This window comes from Musca autumnalis, unplaced genomic scaffold (genome assembly GCF_047663935.1).
Source record: "Musca autumnalis isolate F117 unplaced genomic scaffold, ASM4766393v1 scaffold_2, whole genome shotgun sequence".
Taxonomy (NCBI): Eukaryota; Metazoa; Arthropoda; class Insecta; order Diptera; family Muscidae; genus Musca; species Musca autumnalis.
In genome coordinates, this window is record NW_027411755.1 from 253,054,467 (window position 1) to 253,078,439 (window position 23,973).

General features: G+C 39.5%; 1 protein-coding gene across 2 annotated transcripts in view; it reads left to right on the top strand.

Annotated features, from left to right (window-relative positions):
* Zir (dedicator of cytokinesis) overlaps positions 1–23,973 on the top strand; it is a 166,634-nt gene that overhangs the window by 79,349 nt on the left and 63,312 nt on the right. The window contains exon 1 of one of the 2 annotated variants that reach the window (XM_073971394.1): positions 4,816–4,999. The exons of the other annotated variant lie outside the window; for it this stretch is intronic. The gene's annotated coding sequence lies outside the window, so the exon portion shown is untranslated. Of the gene's footprint in view, positions 1–4,815; positions 5,000–23,973 lie in introns of those variants that run through there. 2 annotated transcript variants of the gene reach the window in all.

Here is a 23,973-nt window from a genome sequence, read left to right on the forward strand (position 1 = left end):
AACGTTTTTTTCCAAAGCGAATATCTCAGCTTCTGTATGGGGTATACCAAAAGCAAAACCTGACAATGAAAGTAGAAAATATCACCTTTTTAATGATGTTAAGTAGGTTCTCGTGGGTCAACGTGGATCAAACAACGAAGATATCACAATAGTCGCAAATAAAACCCAAATTTTCATTTTTGCGATTTTAATTATAATGACGAATATTACAGCTTTGGTTGGGGACTTTCCAAAAGCAAATCTCGGCTATGAAAGTAGAAAATTCTGTCTTTACAATGATGCAAACTAGGTCGGCGTAGGTGACCAAATAACGGAGATATCGCAATAGTCGGTAATACATCCCATTTATCAATTTTTTTTGGAAATCACGCTACAGGTCGCAATTTTGAGGTCTCACAGAGGAAGAAGCCTATTTTGTTTTTGGTGATGGTCGGATAATATTCAGTGGTAGGATTGGCCAAAAACTTATTTGTAGAATGGTCAACGTTTTATTTCAAAGCCAATATTTCTGTTTCTTTAAAAGGGTATATCAAAAGCAAAACCTGGCAAGGAAAGTAACAAATATCACCTTTACAACGATGTAAAGTAGGTTGTCGTAGGTGGTCAAATAGCAGAGATATCGCAATAGTCGGTAATGCATCCCATTTTCCAATTTTTTTGTAATCACGCTAGAGGTCGCAATTTTGATCGGATCGTCACGAATTTTTTGGGAGTTGATGCGGGTCCCACAGAGGAAGAAGCCTATTTAGTTTGGTGATGGTCGGATAATATTCAGGAGTCGGAATAAGCGAAAAGCTTAAAGTCAACGTTTTTTTCTTATGCGATTATTACCGCTTCTAGTAGGAGTATTCCAAAAGCAAAGCCCGCCAATGGAAGAAGAAAAGATGTCCTTTATATTGACGCAAAATATGTTGGCGTAAGTGGGCAAACAACCGAGATATCGAAAATCGAAAAATATAATATATCCAATTTTTCCATTTTTTGTAATCACGCTACAGACTGGAATTTCGATCGGATAGCCACGAATTTTTGGGGGTTGATGGAGGCCCCACAGAGGAAGATGCCTATTGATTTTGGTGATAGTCGGATAATATTTAGGGGTCGGAATGGGGAAAAACTCATGTGGAGACAAATTCAAAATTTTAGTCTTTGTGAATATATCGATTTCTGGTAGGGTTATTTCAACGGCAAAGCCTGTCAATGGAAGAAGAAAATATTACCTGTATATTGGTGTAAAGCAGGTTGGCGAAGGTAATGCATCCATTCTTTCATTCTACAGGTCGAAATTTTGATCGAATGGTCACGAAATTTTTAATGGGGTCCCAGAGAGAAAGAAGCATATATTTTTTTTTTTTTTTTTTTTTTTTTTTTTTGGATTAAAAACCAAAATATGTTTGGTGGTAGTCGGATTATGTTCCCTAAAATAAATGTTTACCAGTAAAAAGCTTATGTACAGGGGTAGTGGTGTAGGGTATCACATGGTCGGCCCCGTCCCGACTATAGCCTTTGCTCACTTGTTATATATGATTTAGGACCATATTTTACCGTTTTTATTCACATTTTCGTTATCTGAGGTCACAAAATATATTTTATTGAAGTTTTTTGATTATAAATTCTTTCAGAAGATTATGTGTGCTCAATCCAAACTGCTTTTGAAATATCTATGGTGAATATATATAGGGAAATTATTGATAACCCAGATCGGACTTTGAAAAATTACGTATTTTAGTACTATAAACTAAAATAACTTCATCAGGATAATTCATAGGTTCCTACTATTGTAAGTGAAAATGCTGAGATTGTCTACGGCTATTGTCCAGTGAATATATATCTGACATACGAGTCCTAACATCCATGGTTTTGGCATGGTCCTAAATACACTAATGATGGCAGCTACTCCTGCTCTGATAAAATTGAGTGAATTAACCCTTGAAATCGAAGTGACTAGCCATATCCTAACTAAATTTGTTATGATCATCCATGATACACACATGTATGTCAGTTCCTAGGGTTAATTCCCCACAGTTGGTCTTGCAAATGTACAATTTCATTGTGACTACTTTCGGCTCTGCATCGTGTAATCCGTTAAAATTATGATGTTTCCTGGAACTGTGTGCTTTTATATTATGTTCTCTGAGATATTTGTGAACTTTTTGTAGTGTTTCCGGTACAATATGGTCCTTTTATCGCCTACTAGGACGATGTGTTACCTTTTAAGAAGACCTTTTTTAAAAGAAAACCTTCTGGTATTCTATTCGAAGGCCTCATGCACTTATATCAGAAGGCCTTCTTTCCTTCTATTGGAAGATATTCCGGTATTATATTCGAAGACTCTCTGGCATTCTATTCGAAACCCCTATTCTATTCGACGAACTACTGCACTTCTATCATAAGACCTTCTGCTCTTCTATAAAAAAATACTTTCTTGTCAAGAAGAACTTTTATTCTCCTGTAAGAAAACCTTCTAGCTTTCTATGAAGACAGGACCCAGCAAAATGATCGATGCCAAAGATGCTATTCAATAATGGGTGAAAGTGATCTGACATGTCATCTGTTTAGCATCTTCATCGATGAATTTTATATGAGAGTGGACCCGAAAAGATGCAATTCATTTTTGGATCCAAAACATGTCATTTACACCAATGCTTTGACATGTCATTTTCACCAATGCTTTGGTATGTCATTTCCACCAGTGCTTTGGCCTGACATTTTCACCAATGCTTTGCAATGACATTATGATTACGACGAGAAGTTTAACAACGTTGTTTGTGATTTCGAGTCTCCGACAACTTTAAGGCTATTGCAAATAATTAATCTTATATATTTAGAAAAAATGTGTATAAATAAATAAAAACACAAAATTCATCTCTATTGGATCGATGGAATGGGTTCAAATGTTGATGAAAAGATCGGATCTTTCACGACATCCTTTGCATGGGTTCAAATGCTGATGAAAAGATCTGATCTTAACCGACTTCCTTTGTATGGGTTCAAATGCTAATGAAAATATCGGATTTTTCACAACTTCCTTTGAACCAATGCAAAAGATGCCATGAAATCACGTCATCGCATAGAACCCCTTCCTTCAAATTTTGCTGGGGACTTACATCCTTCTAAAAGATGGACTTCCTCTTTTCTCTTCTGGTCTTCTTCGAATGCCATCGGGTTTTCTATTCGAAGAACTCAGAAGACCTTTTTGTTCTCCATAAGGAGACCTTCTATTCTCCCGTAAGAAGAACATCTGGTCTTCTATGAGAAGACCTTGTGGCCTTCTATGAAGCCAGACCTTTCGATCTTCTAATAGACCTTCTGCTATTTTAAAAGAGACGTTCGTCTTTTAAAATAAAACATCCTGTAGTGCGATTCTCTAACTCATTTTTTGAGTTACCGACAAATGTCGGTAAAATTAAAACGCAAAATTATGAATGAAAAGTTCAAATAAAAGTTGACAATACTGTTGCTATCGGTAGAACTTCACGACTACTTTCTTTTCGTCGCTAACCTTCCGAAAAATATCGTTAATTACCGAATTTATAAGCATTTTAATTTTACCGATATTTGTCGGTTACTCAAAAAATAAGTTAGAGAATCGCACTACTGGTCTTTATAAGAAGACCTTTTGGTCTTCTATCGAAAAACTTTCTGGTCTTTTATAAAAAGTCCTTCTGTTATTTTAAAGGAAAATCCTCTGGCCTTCTATTCGGAGATATTCTTGTATTTTATGCGAAGACCTTCTTCTATCCGAAGACCTTCTTCTATCCGAAGACCTTCTATGAGAAGACATTCTGTTCCCCTATATAATGACAATGTGTTCTTCTATAAGAAGCCATTCTGGTCTTCCTTGAAAATACCTTTTAGTCTTAAGAAAGTGGTCTTATAGAAGAAGACATTCTTCATTCTTCAGACCTTCTATAAAAATACATTCTGGTCCTCTGTGCGAGGGCCTTCTGGTCTTCTATGAGAAGACCTTTTGGTCTTCTATGAGAAGACCTTTTGGTCTTCTATGAAAATAACACACCGATTTCAAGGAGAATACTTCTATAAAATGCCTTCTGGTGTTCGATGAGAACACTTTTTGGTCTTATATGAGAAAATTCTCTGGTCATCTATGAAAGGAACTTGATGTCTTCCATGGCAATATCTTCTGGTCTTCTACAAGAAGTTCTCTGGACTTCTACGAGAAGACCGCCTGGTCTTTTACGAAAAGACCTTCTAGACCTCAATGATAAGGCTTTCTGGTCTTCTGTAACAATACCTCTTAATCTTCTATGAGGAAATTCGTGTGTCACTTATCAAAGAACCTTGTGCTCTTCTATGGTTTTTTATGAGATTACCTTATACCTTTTCTATAAAAACCCAATCTGGCCCTCTTTAAGAAGAGCTTGTGTAAAAAACATTTTTGCTCTCTTTAAGAATACTTATCATCTTCGATGAGAAAACCTTCCGACGTTCACTTAGAATACCTTTAAGACTTCTATATAAAGTCCATCTGACATTCCTTAAAAAGAACCTTGAAATCTAACAAAAGATCTTGTGGTCGTATATCAGAAGACTTTCTGAACTTCTATCCAGAAGTCGGCCTTATTACCGTCTATCAACAGACCATCTGGTTGTCTTTCAGAGATCTTCTAGTGTGAGAACATATTTTGGTCTACTATCATATGATCATCTGGTCTGCTACAAAGGAGCATATTGCCTTCTATGAGAACATGATATGGTCTTCTATAAGAAGGCATACTGGGGCTCAATTCAAATTCAAAATTAACATGCTAATGTGGTTATTTCTCTTTTTTGTTTAAGAAGAGGACGTTGTCCCTTTGCCGATGATCACTCTACCGTATGCTAGGCGTTCCTAGTGATGGCAGAGTACCTCAATATGTTGGATTATTCTTTTCGGTACCAATGTAGAGATTTTGCGGCTGTTTGCATGAATATGCAATACGTTTTCATTACGCCGATACGTTATCAAGGCCCAGGAGACTTTTCATCAAGCAATTAGGTAAGTTGATCACATTCTGTTGAAACCGTTTTCATTCATACTCCTTTTTGCATTATATAATTGACAGATATAATTTTGTGTAAAAAAAGGTTATTTTCTCTTATTCGGTTCGATTTCCTCCATATTATCAGGTTCGTGATTACTTTTGCCCGGGTTAGGTTAGGTTTAAGGATGCGCAGCCCTCTATTAGAATAGGTGACTGCTTCACTCGGAGACCGTTGGTCCAATGTGTTCATCCTGTGCAGGCTATTTAAAGATGATGGAGGTGTGTTGTTGAGATGATTAAAGATGAAGGAGATGATAGAGTGTTTATGCAGCTTGATGAGATAAGGATGATAGGATGGAGATAATAAGATGATGGTGAGTGTAGGAGATGTAGAGATTGACGCCAAGGAATTATCTGGAAGAGTGAAATGAGTCTGATTATTAAGGGTTGTTAAGGACCTTTGCCAAGCCATGCTGGATGTCTGGCAAAGTTAAGTAGGACGATGGGATCTATGTTAGACAGTAAGGTCAGAGTGTCTATCTCATATCTGCCTAGTGCACGGTATCTCCTTGTCTGCAACATGGGACACCTACAAAGCAGATGTTCGACAGTCTCTATCTCCTCCGCATCTTCACATAGCCTGCAGTAGTCAATGCCCATTTTGAAGTTAGGGACCTCACTCTGCTGTGACCTGTTATAAGTCCCACCGCGATTTTCATCCCTAACTTATCAAGTGAGAGGAGGGAAGCCGTTCTTCGACGAGAAACCCAGGCCAGATTGCCTTGGATACCCTACAACCAGGTTCCAATAGCCATCTTTAGTGTGCTTTCTTATTGAAGATCTCCCGAAGTTTGCCGATGGTTTCATCAACTGATAAGTCGATAGACCTAGAGCCAGCTCTAGCCAGTTCATCTGCTACCTCGTTTCGCATGATGTTGCTGTGACCCGGTACCCAACATAGCTTTACGATATCATGTATATCCTGCAGAGCTCTCCTACAATCAAGAATAGCTCTTGAATTTATGGTCCATGACTTGAGAGCCTTGAGGGCCGCTTGACTATCGACACATATAGTCACCGGTCCTGTAAGACTGCCTTCAAGCCATTTCACCAATTCAGCTGCTTTCTTGATAGCAAGAATCTCCTACAAGCTTATATGAGTTTTTAATTAGTGGATTCTCGCAGTAGACGCCAGTACCTTCTTCCATCTTGGACCCGTCTGTGTAAATTGCCAGACCGTCCAGAGGAGATATGCACTCAGCCCATGCGTCTCAGTTTGGGAAGATAACAGTTAAAGAGTCAATCTTGAATGAGGTAGGCATATAATCGCTTACGCAACCATTGTCACCTAACTCAAGTCGACTATCAACTAGTTTTAGGACATTCGAGTGTCCAAAGTGTGAACCACGCCAACACCCTGACTCCCGGAGTCTAAAAGCAGTTCTCGCAGCCTGAAACTGGATTAGGATGTCCAGAGGTTGGAGATCGAGGATGACGTTTAAAGCAGCTAGAGGAGTTATTTTAATCGATCCGGTAATCAGCAGTGACGCGGTTCTTTGTACACTTGATAATTTGGAAAGTAACGATTTGTTCCCAAGAGCTTGCCACCAGACCAGTCCACCATAGGTAAGTATGGGCAGGACCTCGATTACATCCTTACTTCGTTCGCTCCTCTACATTTCTTTTCCATGAGAAGCGATGGTCCAGAATAGTGCCGAGGTATTTAGCTTCCGTAAAATGTTCCAGGGCCACCCCATCCAGGACTGGAGGCTCGAAATTGGGAATTTTGCGTTTCTTAGTGAATAGTACAAGCTCTGTTTTTTTTTCGGGTTTACTCCCAGACCATTGTTCTGGGCCCAGTTTGCAAGTTGTTCTAAGGCTCTTTGCATGAGCTCAGACAGGGTTGGCAGGAATTTGCCACTTATCAGCACAACCTCATCATCAGCATAGGCTTGATCTTCAGCCGTTCGAAGCACACAAGTATTTTATTTTTTACCAGAAGCCATAGCACGTGTGAGAGAACTCCTCCGTGCGGAGTGCCTCTGTTAACAGATTTCCTCACGGAACTCTCTCCTATGCATGAGTTGATGATTCTACTTTTCAGCATCTCATCAATCCATTCCACAAGGATGGAGGAAATGCCTGTGTTGCTCAGAGCATTGTGGATTGAAGAAAGGAAGAAAGACTAATTGGTCTGTAGTCTTTGGGGATGTAGGTGACCTTAACCTCCTTCCACAGACCAGGTATGTACGATAACAATAAACAAGTGTAATGAGGGAGATTTATTTGTGGAGCATTTAATTGAATTCCTGCCTGACTTTTTATACCGGCGCTTACAAACGCCACTGGTATTCTATTTTCTTGGTTGTAGGCACCCAAAAATGCCAATACAACTATTTAATCAGCACTTCCAGAGAGCTAAATGAAACTAAGTTTTTATTAGTTGCCAATAAGTCGGCAGTAAAAACTTGATTAATTTATTTAGGAAATTGTCCTATATATATATATATATATATATATATATATATATATATATATATATATATATATATATATATATAAAGTAACGGGATTTACTTAATCATATTTTCTTATGAACTGTTATCCTTAAATGTATACTGTAAAACATAAACAAATAAAACATATGTTGATAAAACATCTGATGATGAAACAGCTGTTGCAACAGCTGATTAAGTGGGGATCTATAGGGATCTGTAGGTACGTAAATCGATAACATTCGATAACACTACACAAGCCTTCAAAATTTCTACCAGGATTGATAGCGCCGGCTCAACCACATTTTGTAGCATTGCCGGTATTATACCATCCGGTCCCGGTGATTTATAAGGCTGGAAACTGTTGATCGCCCACCGAATTCTTGTGTGATTAGTTATTGTGTCAATCAGCTGCTGTTCATCTTCGACAGTTCGGGCTCGACTGTGACTTGCTGTTGGCAAAGCTCCGTCGAAGTCAACACAACCGGGAAAATGAACCCCTGACAGCAGATCCAAAGTCTCTAGACCGGAGTTAGTCCAGGAACCATCGCTCCGTTTGATACTACCTATGGATTTTGGGTCCTTAGATAGTATCGTACGGAACCTGGCAGCTTCACTAACTCCTTCTATCGACTCGCTGAAACTAACCCAAGAATTTCGCTTAGCTTTCTTGATTTCACTCTTGTACTTATTGAAATTGACCTTGTAGGCATCCCAATCCGTACTGAGTTTCGTCTTACTGGCTTCATTGTAGGATTGCCTTGGCTAATTGTTTGGTCCACCACACCGGTTGGAATTTCTTCCCCGGATAGGTGATTGGACAAGAGTCCTAATAGCTCGTCAGAAGAGTTTTGGTTAGGGAATCCACAGCTCTCACAGCCTCCTCGACTTTTGCCCAAGCAATTGTAATATTCATAAAATAACCACGAGAGTTTTGTTAGAGTGACATTTTAAGAGTGTACATTTAATCCGTCTAAAACTATAATTTATAACTCACAGAAACATTGACATTGTATACAAATATTACGAAAGGTCAAAATCTTGTCCGACGGCACTCATGCATGACCATCAGATAGTTACACGCACATTGGAACATTCTTTATCTCAATAAAAAAAAATGTAACAACATCATGTGACATGTTGGCATTTCGTGTTTGTATAGGAAAAACATATTCTGAATTGCCGCAAAGCATCTTCAAACAAACAACCTGGCACATCTCGCGGAATATGTAGAGTTAATGAACTCTTTAAGAACAAAGTAACATTTTTGTGTAGGCCTTAATTTTAAGCCCACTAAATGGAGGAGTAATTCGATACAATTCAGGAAATAGTTCATTCAATATACATACCTATGTAAATCACACGACAGAAGAAGAAAATAATTAATAAATGGTCATTAACAATTAAGTCGCAAGAGATAAAATATCTTCTATATGAGTCAATACACAAGAGAGTAAAACCAAAATGTATGAATAAAGACAAATAATAAATAAGTCAAATACCGACACAATTTAAGCCCAGCTTGCCCATAAGAACCATGAAAAAATTAGCATATTTTAATACGTTATATAAATTTGTTGATAACAAATCAAAAACTAAATATTGATATCGTTTTTAATTAGATATTACATCCGGTATGAGTTGTCAGAATAAAAACTGTATCATAAAATGTTATGGCATCAGGAACATAAAATTATAACCATATTCGAAAAATTAAAAACTCGATCGACAGTTTCTATAAATATATATTCATGTTCTATATATGAAAATTAAACCGGAAATTCAAATGACGTGAAACAAAAAAAAAATCCCCACTCTTCACAAGAATGTTGAGAGGCAACTTTTTTGGAATTTTGATTTTAAATGTTTTTATAAACCAAATTCTAGTTAAATTGAAAACTCAAATGTATTAATTTTTTTAAACACTAAGGGCCATTATTATATGTATGTGTTCCTTTACTATCTGATGGATTTGAAAACGCAAAATAAACTAACTTGGAGACATTAAAAATATTATTTTTACATTGAAAGTTAATGCCACGAAGCTCCTCCTTGAAATACAATTATCACTTTCAACTTTAAGTTAACCAGAACCCTATAAATCTGTTCGCTAAATCCAAACTATAACAAAAGAAGACTTATAATAATGGGGGTTTGATTTTCAACACAACAATAATAACATATCATTGTTGTTTTTCTCTTTCGAGGTGAGCTGAATGATCAGAAGGTGTGGTGAATGTAAACTAATGACAGAGAAATTGTCATCACTAACCACATACACCACATGTTTCGAACTTGGTAACGGATTGTAGAATTCGTTTTTAGAACTTGTAAACTCTTTTTCATCGATTTGAAAATAAATGCGATCTGTAAAGTGAATTCATGAAAATTCAACTTTGGCCCCGTTCAAATTACAATGGATATAAAGATCGGTCAGGTGACAGTTGTTAACGTTAATCGCTAGCCATAAAATTTCAGCCTTTTTAGATTTAGACTACGGGCAAAATGTGCTATGTGCTACCCAAACTTGAGTTTGGGAGCGGGGTTAGTAACCCTCCCCTAGAAAAAGCAGCCTACTATGAAAAAAAGAAAATAAAAACAAATCCCTCAAAAGTAGACGACCCCCGCAAACGTTTTAAGGACCATGATCTGCGAATCTGCACCTAGAATGTTCGCACTCTTTATAGAGAAGGTGCAGTTTACGCAATGGCAGATATACTTGAAAAGTACAAGGCCGACGTTATTGCCATACAGGAAATACGATGGAATGGGAAAGGCATCACAATAACACCTAAAGGTGACGCACTGTATTATAGCTGCCATGACACAAAGCATGAGTTTGGTTGCGGATTTGTAGTTGGTCGGAGGCTAAAACTCCTGGTCTCCAGCTTCACACCAGTGAATGAAAGACTTGCTACAATTCGAATAAAAGCAAAATTCTTCAACATCAGCTTTATTTGCGCTCATGCACCCACTGAAGACAAGGACGAACTGACCGTTCTCCTGCTCATGACATTAAAATTATTCTAGGCGATTTTAATGCGAAAATTGGAAAGGAAAATATCTTTGGCCCAACAGTCGGAAAATTCAGTCTCCACAGTGAAACATCTGACAATGGTATGAGGCTGTGCGTTCGTTCCGAGTAGCAAACATAGGCTCGGACCACTACCATGTTGAAGCAAAGGTACGCACCCGGTTAAACGTAGCAAACAAAGTACGAACAGACACAACACGAAAGTTAGACATCGGTTAGCTGCAAACACAACAGATAGCCACAGCATATTCCACTCAACTAGCCCAATTCCTTAATCAAAGCACTCCTCATCCTGATAACATATCAGCGCAATGACAAAGCATTGTCCACTCCATGCAAACAGCCGCAAAATCCATACCTGGATACCAGAGACCTCCACCACGGAATCCATGGTATTATCTAGGGATACGCAGTAAATTGCAATAATCGGTTTTTCGAATATTCGGTGTTCGTAAAATAGTCGATTATTTGAGAGTGTTCAAAAAGTCGACTTCCGATTAAACGTTAACCGCCGAAAACGATTATAATCGAATATAATCGACCATTTTCGTTGATGCGATCCGTGATGGTTATATGTATAAAAAAGTACCGTCAATTATGCGGTTTTAGCACACCCAATAGTGAACTACGACTAATAGTCGACCACGATTAATAGCCGAGTACGAATAAAATAATAGACTACGACTAATGGTTGACTACGAATAAAACTTGACTTCGTCTTCCGAAAGTCGACTAAGAATAATCGATTATTCGGTTTTCGCACAGTCAATAGTCGACTACGACTGTTGGAAATTTTACGGCTAATAATCGATTAACCGAAATCGATTTTACGTATCCCTAGTATGGTCAGGAGTGTCGTGCGGCTACCGAAGAGAAAAATGTGGCATATAGGGCTACTTTACAATCCGTAGCAACGCGTAGCGCACGAGAGAGATATCGGCAGAAAAGGAGAGAGGAGAAACGTCTTTTCCGCAGGAAAAAGAGAGAAATGGAAAAGCGGGAGTGTGAAAAGATCGAGATGTACAGGAACCACAATGAAGTCCGATTCTACCAAAGAGTAAAGCATCAATCTGATGGCTTTGGTAAAGGCACATCCTCCTGTAGAGACCAGCGAGGTAATTTGGTAACTGATACGGATAGTGTGCTCAGGATATGGAAAGAACATTTTTCAAAACTGTTGGTATCCAATAGCAACGAAGACGACGAAGATACCACAGACCCAATCCCAGAAGATGGTATTGAATGTATACCGCCCAGCCAAGATGAGGTAAAGACAGCAATAAATCGACTGAAGAATAATAAAGCTGCAGGAGCCGATGGCTTACCAGCCAAGCTGTTCAAAACCAAAGGCGACACGCTGATAAGGTGTATTCATCAGCTAATTAGCACCATCTGGCAGGAAAAACGAGTACCCGACGATTGGAACCTGAGTATCCTGTGTCCCGTCCACAAGAAAGGAAATAGAACCGTATATTCCAACTATAGGGACATAAGTCTTCTCCCTATTGCCTATAATATAGTGTCAGGGATATTGTGCAAACGACTAAAGCAAATGGTCAACGAAATAATTGGACCATACCAATGTGGCTTTAGACCTGGCAAGTCCACCATTGACCAGATATTTATCCTGCGGCAAATCCTTGAGAAGACCCAAGAGATGCAGATCGACACCTACCACCGTTTTGTCGATTATAAAGCAGCCTTCGACAGCCCGCTACGTTCAAAGGTATTCCAAGCAATGTCTGAATTTGGCATCTAAGCAAAGCTAATTCGGCTTTGTAAAATGACTCTAACTGACACAAGATCTTCAGTTAAAATAGGAAAGAACCTCTCCGAAGAATTTTGTACCAAAAGAGGTTTCAGGCAAGGAGACAGCCTTTCGTGTGACCTTTTCAACATCCTGCTAGAAAAGGTTATACGAGAGGCAAACGTCAAAAGAAGTGGCACAATATACACCAATAGCCACATGTTACTTGCGTATGCTGATGATATAGACATCATGGGACGATCAGTAAAAGAAGTAACCGATACCTTTATGAAGGTCGAAGGAGAATCTGCCAAAGTGGTTCTGGCGGTAAACGGCGATGGTGTCGACGCCCAATGCGTCCATTGAGATCGGACCAACTGTTGAAGTTGGTTCCCATAATTTTGTGGTAGTAAAAGACTTCGTATACCTCGGCACCGCAGTAAACACAACAAACGACATCAGTTGTGAAATAAAAAGAAGAATTGTATTGGCCAACAGATGCTACTTTGGCTTAAGTAAGCACTTTAAAAACAAAGCCACAACTCGTCAAACAAAAATAACGCTTTACAAAACACTGATACTACCTGTGCTGATGTATGGTTCCGAAGCCTGGGTACTTGCGCAAGCAAATAGGGCAGTGATTGGCGTGTTTGAGAGAAAAATTCTACGAAAGATCTACGGACCGATCTGCGTGAATATCGACATCGAATGAACCACGAGCTGTATCATATCGGCGTATAAATTCGAGCCACATGTCGGTGCACGCAGAATTGGCAGGCCAAAGAATAGATGGCGCAAAGAAGTGGATGAAGAGATGACAAGGCGCGGTATTCCAAAAAGCCAAGCACGAAACAGAGAGAATTGGAGATCTTTTCTTAGTTCGGTCAATGGAACAAATGTTCTGTAATGGGCCAGCTAAGTAAGTAAGTAATCTTATATGCAATAGGGAGCAGACATATGCCCATGTAATTGCATACACCTTATCAGAGTGTCACCTGCGGTTTTGAACAGCTCGGATGGTAGGCCATTGGCTCCTGCTGCCTTATAATTATTCTTCAGCCGGTTTATTGCTGTCTTTACCTCATCGTGGCCGGGCGGTATACTATTTCCTAGTGTGGCATTGATAAATCTACTCTGCACATGGTGGTTATGTATCTGCTAATGAATGATGATCTCACGCCGATGTTATATAGAGCTTGTTCCATTGCTGACTGACGTTGTTGAAGGTGCCTTCTATATCCAGAAATGCCGGCTAGGGTGTATTGTTTGTGTTCTAAGTATGGTCGTAACGACTTAATGCAAGGTAAGATAAGCATGTTGTTGAAGATACGTATGCTGTTGGAGTCTGAAGCCTTTATGGCTATTTCACAACATATGCTTTTTCACATGTATGTTTTCACTGTGGGTATTCTAATATACAGACCAGCTGATGTCATGAATGTGAAAAAGCATTTGGTGTGATATAGCCTTTAGCAATTAGGTCTGAAAATGTTTGTATTTTACAGCATCTTAGATCCATAAAATATCAAAACACGAATTTTTTGGGTTAAAAATAACATTTATTTTTCTGGTACGACAAATCGGTAATACGTATGGCTGGTTGAAATACGAGAAAAGAGACGTGACAGATTTTGGTTACGATTGCATATAAACATATCTATGGGAAATTGGTTTGCTCTTCGCAGGTTCTATCCGTGCAAAGGGGGAAGTGCGTCATAAGAAGGATTTCAAGGTCGAGTTCATGACCAGTTGCCATTGTTTTTCATTATATAACTGGGATTCGAGTGAACCTCTGCCATAACTTTACTTTGTCTGGTCTTTGGATTGATTTTTTGCTATGACTATCATTTTTTTGTACTTCCTCAGCCTATCCTTGTATGGCTGCCAGGATTCGCTTTAGTAGCTGGCGTAGAAAGCTATCCGCGACTGTTTGCGCAGATTGGAGAGCTCCGACGTCCACCATGGTGGATAGTGTTTAGTCGAGCGCGTCATTAGGCATGTATAATGTGGTTTTATCGTCGCCTGGGGTAACTTCAGTCGCGTCCAGGGTCTCCATAAGGACCCACTAAACCTTACGAAATGAAAAGACTAGTATTCTGCCTTTCCTGGGGGCTAAATAGGGGATTTATTGATTAGAAACTAATTCACAATCTACTTGTGTTTAAATGCGATAAGAATGAACTCAGTGGGTATATACATATTTGGATTAATATTTGGCGTAAGTATTAGCACACTCGCTGGGGTTTTGCAGCTGAAGAGCTCGTGTTGAATTAGCAGGTTCTTCTTCGGGGAAAATGGTGTTGGTTGTGTTCCGGTGTGAATGATCGGGAATACGATGTATTAAGCGGGGTACACACGATCAGTTTTGACTGTCGATTTTTTGCAAATATCGATAACTGTCAAACTGGCCAGCAATCACAAAATATTTTGTGGTTGCCAGATGACTGACAAAAATGAGCGGCCACACTATCAAGCAACCGATTATTTGAGCAATGCTGTCAGTCAAAACTAATGAACGTAAACAAACAAAACAATTCCCGTACCAATCACACAAAGCCACAAATTTTTCACCTTCTCTGAATCGTTTCATTCTCATAACCAAAACAATACCACAAACTTTTCAATGTAAAAAGATGGAAACCGTACGATTGCTGAAATCTAACTTTGGCTATGCTTTGCCGAGTTGTTTCATTCACCACCGAAACAAAAAGAATTTTTGGCAAACGTTTGCCGTGCGTTATGATCAATTACACACTCAGTCACACACACATGTGATTGCTTAACAACCCTACAAAGTAACACCAACATACCACAGCGAATATTTTATCAACCACCAAACGTTTTTGATTTATTTACATGTGTCATGGTACAATTACAAAGGTAGATGCATCGACGAATTGCTACAACAAAGCAACTTTTTTTGTAATGTAAACTGTCAAAATTTGTCTCTTTTTATCGCTTGTGTTTGTCTATAAAGTGTAGACATGCTACCTCTTACTTACCGAATCATATGGTTTTTTGTTTTGATTTTTCATGGCAAATTCCTAGTTTTTTGACATTTTAGATTCGATCAGCTGGGCTGAGGCATCTACCTTTGTAATTGTACCATGACATGTGTTTAGTACTATCATGGTACAATTACAAAGGTAGATTCCTCAGCCCAGCTGATCGTATCTAAAACGTCAAAAAAACTAGGAATTCGCCATGAAAATTCAAAAAAAAAACCATACGATTCGGTAAGTAAGAGATAGCATGTGTTCACTTTATAGGCAAACACAAGCGATAAAAAGAGACAACAAGAGACCACTTGGCGAAAATTTTGACAGTTTACATTATAAAAAAAAGTTGCTTTGTTGTAGCAATTCGCCGATGCATCTACCTTTAACTGTACCATGAGTACTATTTAGTTTTCTATCTCATCTTGTGGAGTTGAGTACTTCTCGCTTTGTTCGCACTCACGAATGTAAACAAAACGAAACTAAACAGCGTACTCGGCCAGCGTGGGTTATGTTTCGTTTTGTATTGTTCCGATGGCAAATACGAAACGATTGGAAATGTTATTTAAAGTATTTTTACGTACGCTGGTTAAAACTGATCGTGTATACCCCGCTTTAAGTGTTCGGCTGCAGATGATCGGGAAGAGGATGAATTCGGTGTTCGGCTGCAGATGATCGGGAAGACGATGAGTTCAGTGTTCGGCTGCAGATGATCGGAAGACGATGAATTCGGTGTTCGGCTGCAGACAATCAGGAGACGATGAATTCTGTGTTCCGCTACAGATGATCGGGAAGACGATGTATTTGGTGTTCGGCTGCAGATGATCGGGAAGACGTTGTATTCGGTATTCGGCTGCAGACGATCGGAAAGATGCTATGTTCGGATGTTGATGTTCGTGAACACGATGGGTTTGGCTTTTGGCTGTTGATGTTCGGGAACACGGCTTCGGTGTTGATGCTCCGGTATCGGTGTTCGGGAGGACGATATGTAAAGCTTCGGATATTGAGGCGATAAATTCGTCGCTCGGGTGATAGTCTCGGACTACGGTCTAGTTTCTACAGTGTACTACTATTACTCAAACAGTGGAACAGATGTCCCGAAGGCCCTGTAGAACTGAAAAACCCGAAGGTCCAGTGCCGAATGGAGCAGATGACACGAAGGCCCTGTAGAACTGAAAAACTCGAAGCTCCAGTGCCGAATGGAACAGATGACCCGAAGGCCCTGTAGAACTGATAAACCCGCAGCTCCAGTGCCGAATGGAACAAAAAAACCGAAAGGTCCAGTGCAATTTATTAGCCACCACAATTTAATGGGTAGCTTCCAAAAGTACTCCCAACTCGGTAACACCAAAGCGTACGTTGGGGAATTTAGAACAGTATTTAGTTCCAACCCGTGTAGCTAACTCACTGCAGTAGGCAACTCGCCATCAGCAACCAACTCTGAAATATATAAGTGACTCCAGGCATGAAGTGAATGCGAATTATTCGTCCTAAGCACTGATTCCGATGGTTGCAAAAATACACTGGAGTTAAATTTACCAGTGTAAGCCCTACCGCTAGTGTCAGGTAGAAACAATGTATGGTGGAGTGCTGTTAAAGCGCTGTTTACCCATGACGGTAAGGGGTTTCTTGGTAGTATTTGTTGTGCTATGTACGTGATCATATTGTCACGTTACACATGATACTTTAAAAGCTGTATCCAGGGATTTCTCCAGAATGGATACAATTTAATCTATATATGACGTAGTACCATCTTCGTGTAGAATACTGGGAGTTCGTAATGTAGCTGCCACAAGGAAAAGGTCCGAATCGATGTTGGCTCCTCCAATCGATGGGACATCTAACAAACTGAAGAGTGTCTTTAGTCTATGACATAATGATCGATCATTAGGTAATTTACATTACTGTAGTCTTGGACCCGGGCTACCAGTCCCGGGTTCCGTTTGGGGACCAACTGGTAGTAGTCTTATGGTTACGAGGTCGTACCAGAGACTTAATTCTGGCACCACCGTATACCAGTTGCCCCTAGGTCCAATGGCCTAGTCTGGTAGTTGGTGGCGGCCCCCTTGTGGGAGCTCGTGGTGGTTGTGGTTGTACCCAAATCGCGGGTAAAGTCTACGACTTGAATGTGGCGTTGCATTAACAACCGGCTATCTGAGCCATAGAAAGACGGGAATTTTTGATGGGTTCCGCACCAAACTAAGGTTGCGAACAGGGCCAAACACTTGAACACAATTGGCACTTCACTACGATGCTGGGGGCGTAGGTTGGTCGCTTGTAACCAACCCGGTATTTAGACCAACGTGGGGCTAACCCATCAAGGCAGGTATCCACGTTAATCCAGCACCACCGTTGTAGTCTTGGGCTTTGATACCACCTCACATAAGGAAGAGGGAATGTGTTGATCGTTGAGGAGAAAGCAATAATTCCAGAACAGTGATTAGTAATTATTTTTTGAAAGACATACAACATTTTTGGTTGTTTTTTTCTTCAAATCGTCTTAATCTTTTGGTTATTTTTGCAATTATTAAAATCTTAAGAACAACAACAAGAGAAATACCTACGTCTACAAAGCATGTAGCTTGTCACGTAAAACGTGATTAAATGTCCGCAACAAAACAAAACAAATTTCGCAATAATGAACAATTTCAATAATTTATCAAACAAAAAAAAGTGAATTGAGCCCAGACAGAACAAAAAGAAGAAACAGACGAAATCCAAACAAAAATAAACCAAACACCAACTTCTTATTTTTCTAATAGAATAACCACTTCAAATGACTTTCAAGTTGGCGATGTTCTTGACGGTTCTTTTTGTTTTTTTTTCCTTCAAAGACAATAAAATTCGGTGACTGGTAGTGAAGGAATTGCTTGGCAGTAGTGCCTCTTTTATTTCAAAACAAAAAAATTAACAAAATGCACTGTCAAATCTTCTTTCTAATTCAAACAAAAGAAGCAGATAAATTGCTTTTGTTGTTTTCAACAAAAAAAGGTTTAATTTTTATCGAGCATAAGTGTGCGGAAGCAATTGAATAAACAAACCAAAGAATGAATGTTCGATCCGTCTGTCGTATGGCAAAAATTTTGAAGCGCTCGCTTTTTTAATGATTTATTTGTCCACTAAAATAATCACAGCCATTTCAGGTATTGATTTCGATAATTTCGTGTGTTTTTTGTTTTTGATGGGGTGCTTGAGGGGTGAGGGGTATATGGATGGCCATTAAATGAATCGATATAAAACGTGTGATCTGCGTGTGGGGGGTACCCTACACTACACAGAACCCTAAGAGCCACGTATTTGGCAAAGTCACTGATACAATGTCTTTTGTTTTTTAAGAATTTGTGATCTGTTAAGGGGACTTTTAGTGTTTTATTATTGTATCTAATTTATCTAAGGCCACATGAGTTCTTACAGGACCATTATCCATTTTTTATTCTATTGACCGATATTTAAGATTTGTTTGCCATTCAAACCAGGTGCTACAGGGTATCACCTTGTCGACTCGATTTCAACATTTTCTGTTCACATCTTATTGATTATTAATTTATTATGACATGGAATGGCCACCCCATTATCACCAAAATCCAGTCGCATCATCACCCAGTCTATCCAAAGAGTTGGTTATTTTTCATGGCGGAACAAATATAAAAATAACCATAAATAAATAAACAACAATAAATATCTATTTGAAAAGTTAATAAGTGTCGATTTGAAAACAAAACGAAAAAAGTAACATTTCAAAATATTTACACAACAATCGAATTGATATTTTCAAGATCAAGGTTTCCCATGGTTTTCTGCTTAGAAAAACAATCAGAAAAATTAACAAAAAAATCATCGACGGCCAAGCAACTTACTGAACAATTGTCTTGCCGCGGCTTGTCTTGTCTAAAGCGATACCTGCCATTCTTTTGTTACAAAGCGTTGTCGCTTTGTCGAATAAACAGTTCTTTAGAATTTTTTGTTACACAATAAACTCTTGAAGAACTCTTGAGAAGAAGACGAAGAATGTCTACATGTGTAGGAAGTGGTGAATGTAGTTTTTTTATGGTTCTTGAAAAGAAGGCAAGTTAATTCATTTCGTAATCTTAGCTAAAAGCCGAATAAGATTTTAATTCTATGTTGGGAACAGACAAAAGGCTTATGAGTTATTACTTCATGCTTATTTTTCAAGCCTTTAAAAAAGCTTTTTCAGATGTGCCCGGCTGTTGGAAACTTGTCCACAAGATTATTGCATGGATGCTCACGGCGTTAACATACACGCAGGAATTGCATCGACAACATCTTCTTTTGCTGATGCACCAGTAGAAACTTCGTCTACTCATGACGTGGTTCACTGATGTTATAAGGAGGAACCCTGTTGCACTCCTCTGGGCAGCATTCTGACAGGTTTGAATATTCTTCCACTGCGTAGGCCACAGACCGGCCTATTGCTTTATAAGAGGTCAACAAGGTCTCTTAAGGCCTGGGTACATAAGCAGCCTGGCCTGCCTGCCTTGCTTGCCTGCTTCAATTCTGACATAATAAAAATAAAAGAATAAGGAAGACGTAACCAATTTTCGAACTTTTTTTGTAATATGTCAGAAATGAAGCAGCGCTAGGAAGCCAGACAACAAGGCTGCTTATGTACCCAAGCCTTTAGTTAGCAGCCCAAGTGTACGTACGGCAACATTAGGACATTGTTCCTTCTTTTTATCTTGTCGCAAATAGCTTTGGCTTGTGTGAACAACTTAAACATGCTATCGAACGTTATACCCAATGTATTAGGGTAGTTATTGGTCGGAATCAAGACACCATCGACCTATATTTTTAGGGGATCTCATATCAGCCGTCCAGGTGGTGAACAGTATAGGTCTCAGCACATACGGTCCGTTGAGTGCCGAGTTTCAACAATCTCATAAAAAAGTGTAAGTGATGCCAAGTTTTCCTTTGAAATTTGCATGTGGTTGTTGTATTTAACGCGTGATGCGATTCGCAACGGACCGTATGTGCCGAGGCCTTCAGTCCGCCATAATGGACCAAATACATACGGTCCGTTGTGGGCCGCGTTGATAACAACAACCACATGAAAAATGTGTAAGTGATGCCAAGTTTGTTCTTGAAGTTTTCATGTGACTGTTGTAACGCGATACTCAACGAACCGTATGTGCCTTGGCCATAAGTCGCATCGCGCGTCAGAAACAACAACCACATAAAAAATGTATAAGTGATGCCAAGATTCTTCTTGACGTTTTCATGTGGTTGTTGTAACGCGGCATTCAACGGATCGTATGTGCTTCTTATTTCTGAATTCCATAAAGGACTAGTTTCAAACACGGCTGGAGAGAAGTTCCCTCTATGTCCTCGAACAGCTTGGCATGGTTGACGGTATCGAAGTCCTTCAATAGGTCAAGAGCCACCATGACTGTTCGGTCGAACGGCCTGTTCTGCTTCAGTTCTTGACTGATATGTGTGGATATGTAATGTTGTTGCCGTACTGTGCATTTTCCGGAATCCATGCTGATGTTGGGCAACTGGGAAACACTTTCTCATCATGGGAAGAAATAGTGCCTCTAAGATTTTCGTTACTGGTGAAATCGGCAAATGTGGCTGGCTAACGAGAAATTGTGCATACTTGTCATATGCTCAGTTGTTTAAGCTTAACGCAAATTGTGATGGTACATCCTCGACTGAAAAGGATCTTATAAGGCGTAACACACTCCTTATAGCCTGGTCACTTTCAGTGTGCTCTATAAAATGCCGGTTAAAATAGCAAGCGCACTCCTCCTCGGATCTGTCACCGTCATGTTGTTGAAAGTAGGTGCCATTCTATTATCCTTCTTTTCCAGATTCGAGATTGATTTAATGGTTGCCAAAAATTTATTAATGTTGCATTGCTTCAACAGGCCTACTAGCCTGTTGAGTTCAAGAGTATGTTCTTTAACTCCTCCTAGGTTTTCAGGGTTCGTATGACGAATATTATCACGCCCAATCACCTTTGCGGGGAAATGTTGTCTAGTTTGGGTTATTCGAACAGCGGGTATGTAGCAAGCGGCTGCAGTTGTGATGATGTCGCGGAAAATTCTGTCAGCCACCCAAGGATCTAGGAGAATAGGCAGCTCTCTGAAGCAGTGATTGGTAAATTTACTGAACCATTGCCAATCAACTTTCCCATGGTTCAGAAAAATACCGCAGTCAGAGGTTATGAAGTTAGGGAGTTGGTATGAGCCAAGGGAAATGATTGTTTGCCAGGACAAGTTATTAATTAGAGCGGGTGCCGCAGCCTGTGTGAATTGAAACTTTCGTCTATTGCCAATATCGATTCGAATACCGGCTACGCAACCAATATGCAATGTGTCGTGGAGGTATATATCGCATGCTGGGCAGATGCTTTGCACGGTGTCATCAATCCTTGTCCTATAGGAATTTAGACGGCTGAACCATTACAAACCTAGTTGGGCCGAAACTACTTTGCTATGTCGTTGCAGCTGACGTTATTCGGTTAACTGCCTCTGTATGAAAGCTATTCATAGGCTGCTTGATAGGCATGCTGATCTAAGGTATCTCTCTTGCAACCTTTGCTGGCATGTTTGTCTGGCTTTAGTAGCGGGACCACCTCGTCCATTTTCCAGACTTCGAACACGATGTGGTTGGCAAGCGACAGGTTGAGAACATTAGTACGGTACTCAACTTCCGGTTAATCCAGCAGTTTCACCACTACTATGGAGATGCCGTCAGGGCCTAATGCTTTGGATGATTTTGCGTTACTAAGGCCAGTCATTGTAAATTGGAGTGGTTCCTCCTTATCAGGAATAAATCTAATACGACGGAGTAGTCTTCTCTTCGTCCTCTACCTCGAGGATTGCTCGGCAAATTGTCGATTGAAATAACTTGCGCATTCTTGTTATTAGATATCTTAAAGTCCTTCTTTCCAGGGTTGAAGAGCGATTTAACCGTTGCCCACACTCAATTCATCAATTTAGACTCTAATGTTGCAACTCTTAAGATGATTTATACCGCTGGTGCTCACACTTTCAGTGTTAGCTCCCTGACTCTAGGGTCACTTGGGTTAGCTCGACAAAGTTCATCACGCTCATTTGCTATTTCCTCCGCCTTAGCAGGCAAATTTTTCCTCAATGCTGTATATAGCGAGCAGCTGTAGCAGTGATAAAACTTCGGGACGTCCGTTTTGCTATACAGCGGGTGATGAAGCGGTGATAGATAGGTGAAATCGGGAGGTCTGATGAAGGAGATAATAAAGGGGAGATATTTTGGCCAAGAGAAACGACGGGTTGCCAGGCGGAGTTATTAATCAGACCATTGATCGAACAAAACTTGAAGCTATCAATCTGCTCAGCCAGCCCTGTACCCTCTGGCCTTGCTGAAGGCCGAATGCCCCAACTCATGATTAGCATTAAAGTCCCTGGTCGGTTGTGACTGTCCAAAACCGGGCTAATATTAGATCTATAACCTGGAGTACAGGTATTTATCGGCGGGATGTATACGTTAAGCAACTCTACATCGACATTTCCACACCTGACTGCTACCACTATACATTCCATGTTTGTATTGCACAGGTTGGTCCACTTCTGGTGATATGATATTCTTGCGACTAATGAAACCCACTATTTCCTCGATCTTACCTCGGAGTAAATTGCAATTCATTTTCAGGGATAGGAACAACAACGGCTGGTGTTAAGTGCTGCTTGTGTGGCTCCTGTTGTGAGACTGCGTTGGTGTCGCGTGTTCTGATGACAACGACTCACTGGGGGCAGCATGCAGCAACATAGTCCCTGTCGTAGTCCCTCGCATGGACGAGTCCAGAACAACTCTGAGATTCACCTTCTACCGACATATGCGTCTTACCGAAGTTTGTATTTCAGCCATGTAAAAGTTCTCTACAAGTGGTGTCTTAAGACACGCCGTTCGGACTCGGCAATAAACAGTAGCTCACATATCATTGAGCTAATATGAATCGGAGTGCACTCATTGGTATGAGAGAAGTCTCCCTTGTCCCGTATGGGATGTTTGTGGAATATTACAACTGATATTGAATGCATGAATAAACTATGTATTAAGTCAAGAACCTATGATGGGGAATTATACGCCCGTTTCTTTTAAACAATTGATTTTTCAGAATCAGGAAATGACAAAAGATTTGTAAATAACTTTAATCCACAAACGTTTTTTTCATGGAAAAAGCTATAAAAGCCCTTCCAATAACTTTGATTATGTATCAGTCAGTCAGTGAGTCATCATTACTGAACTCTTTTATAAGTATAGATGTAACTTTATTTCATATATCATAAAAATTAAAAGTAGTTTTTGCGGGACCTTTTTTTAAAATTTAAATGGAATTAAAGTTATGTTAGTCATTAATAGGCAAAAGGCCATTCATTCGTGCAACAGGAACTAATTTTTTGAGCTTTTTTTCATTTCATAGAATTCTTTAATTTTTTTTTTTTTTCAAAGTGGTTTGTGCAGAATATTTTCTATAATCAAATAGAATGAATGTTATTTTAAGTATTATTAGTTCATTCTTACTACAGGAAATAATTTTTGAGAAAAATATCAAAAAGTCATAATCCTAATATATACTTTATAGCGTCTCAGGTTATTATTTCAATGCGTTACAAACGGAAAACAAACATAATATACCGTCCATACTCTGGTAGGGAGAGTATAACAAATTGTATTTTTCCTCAGTTACTAAATTTTAGTGAAATTCCAAATTTAG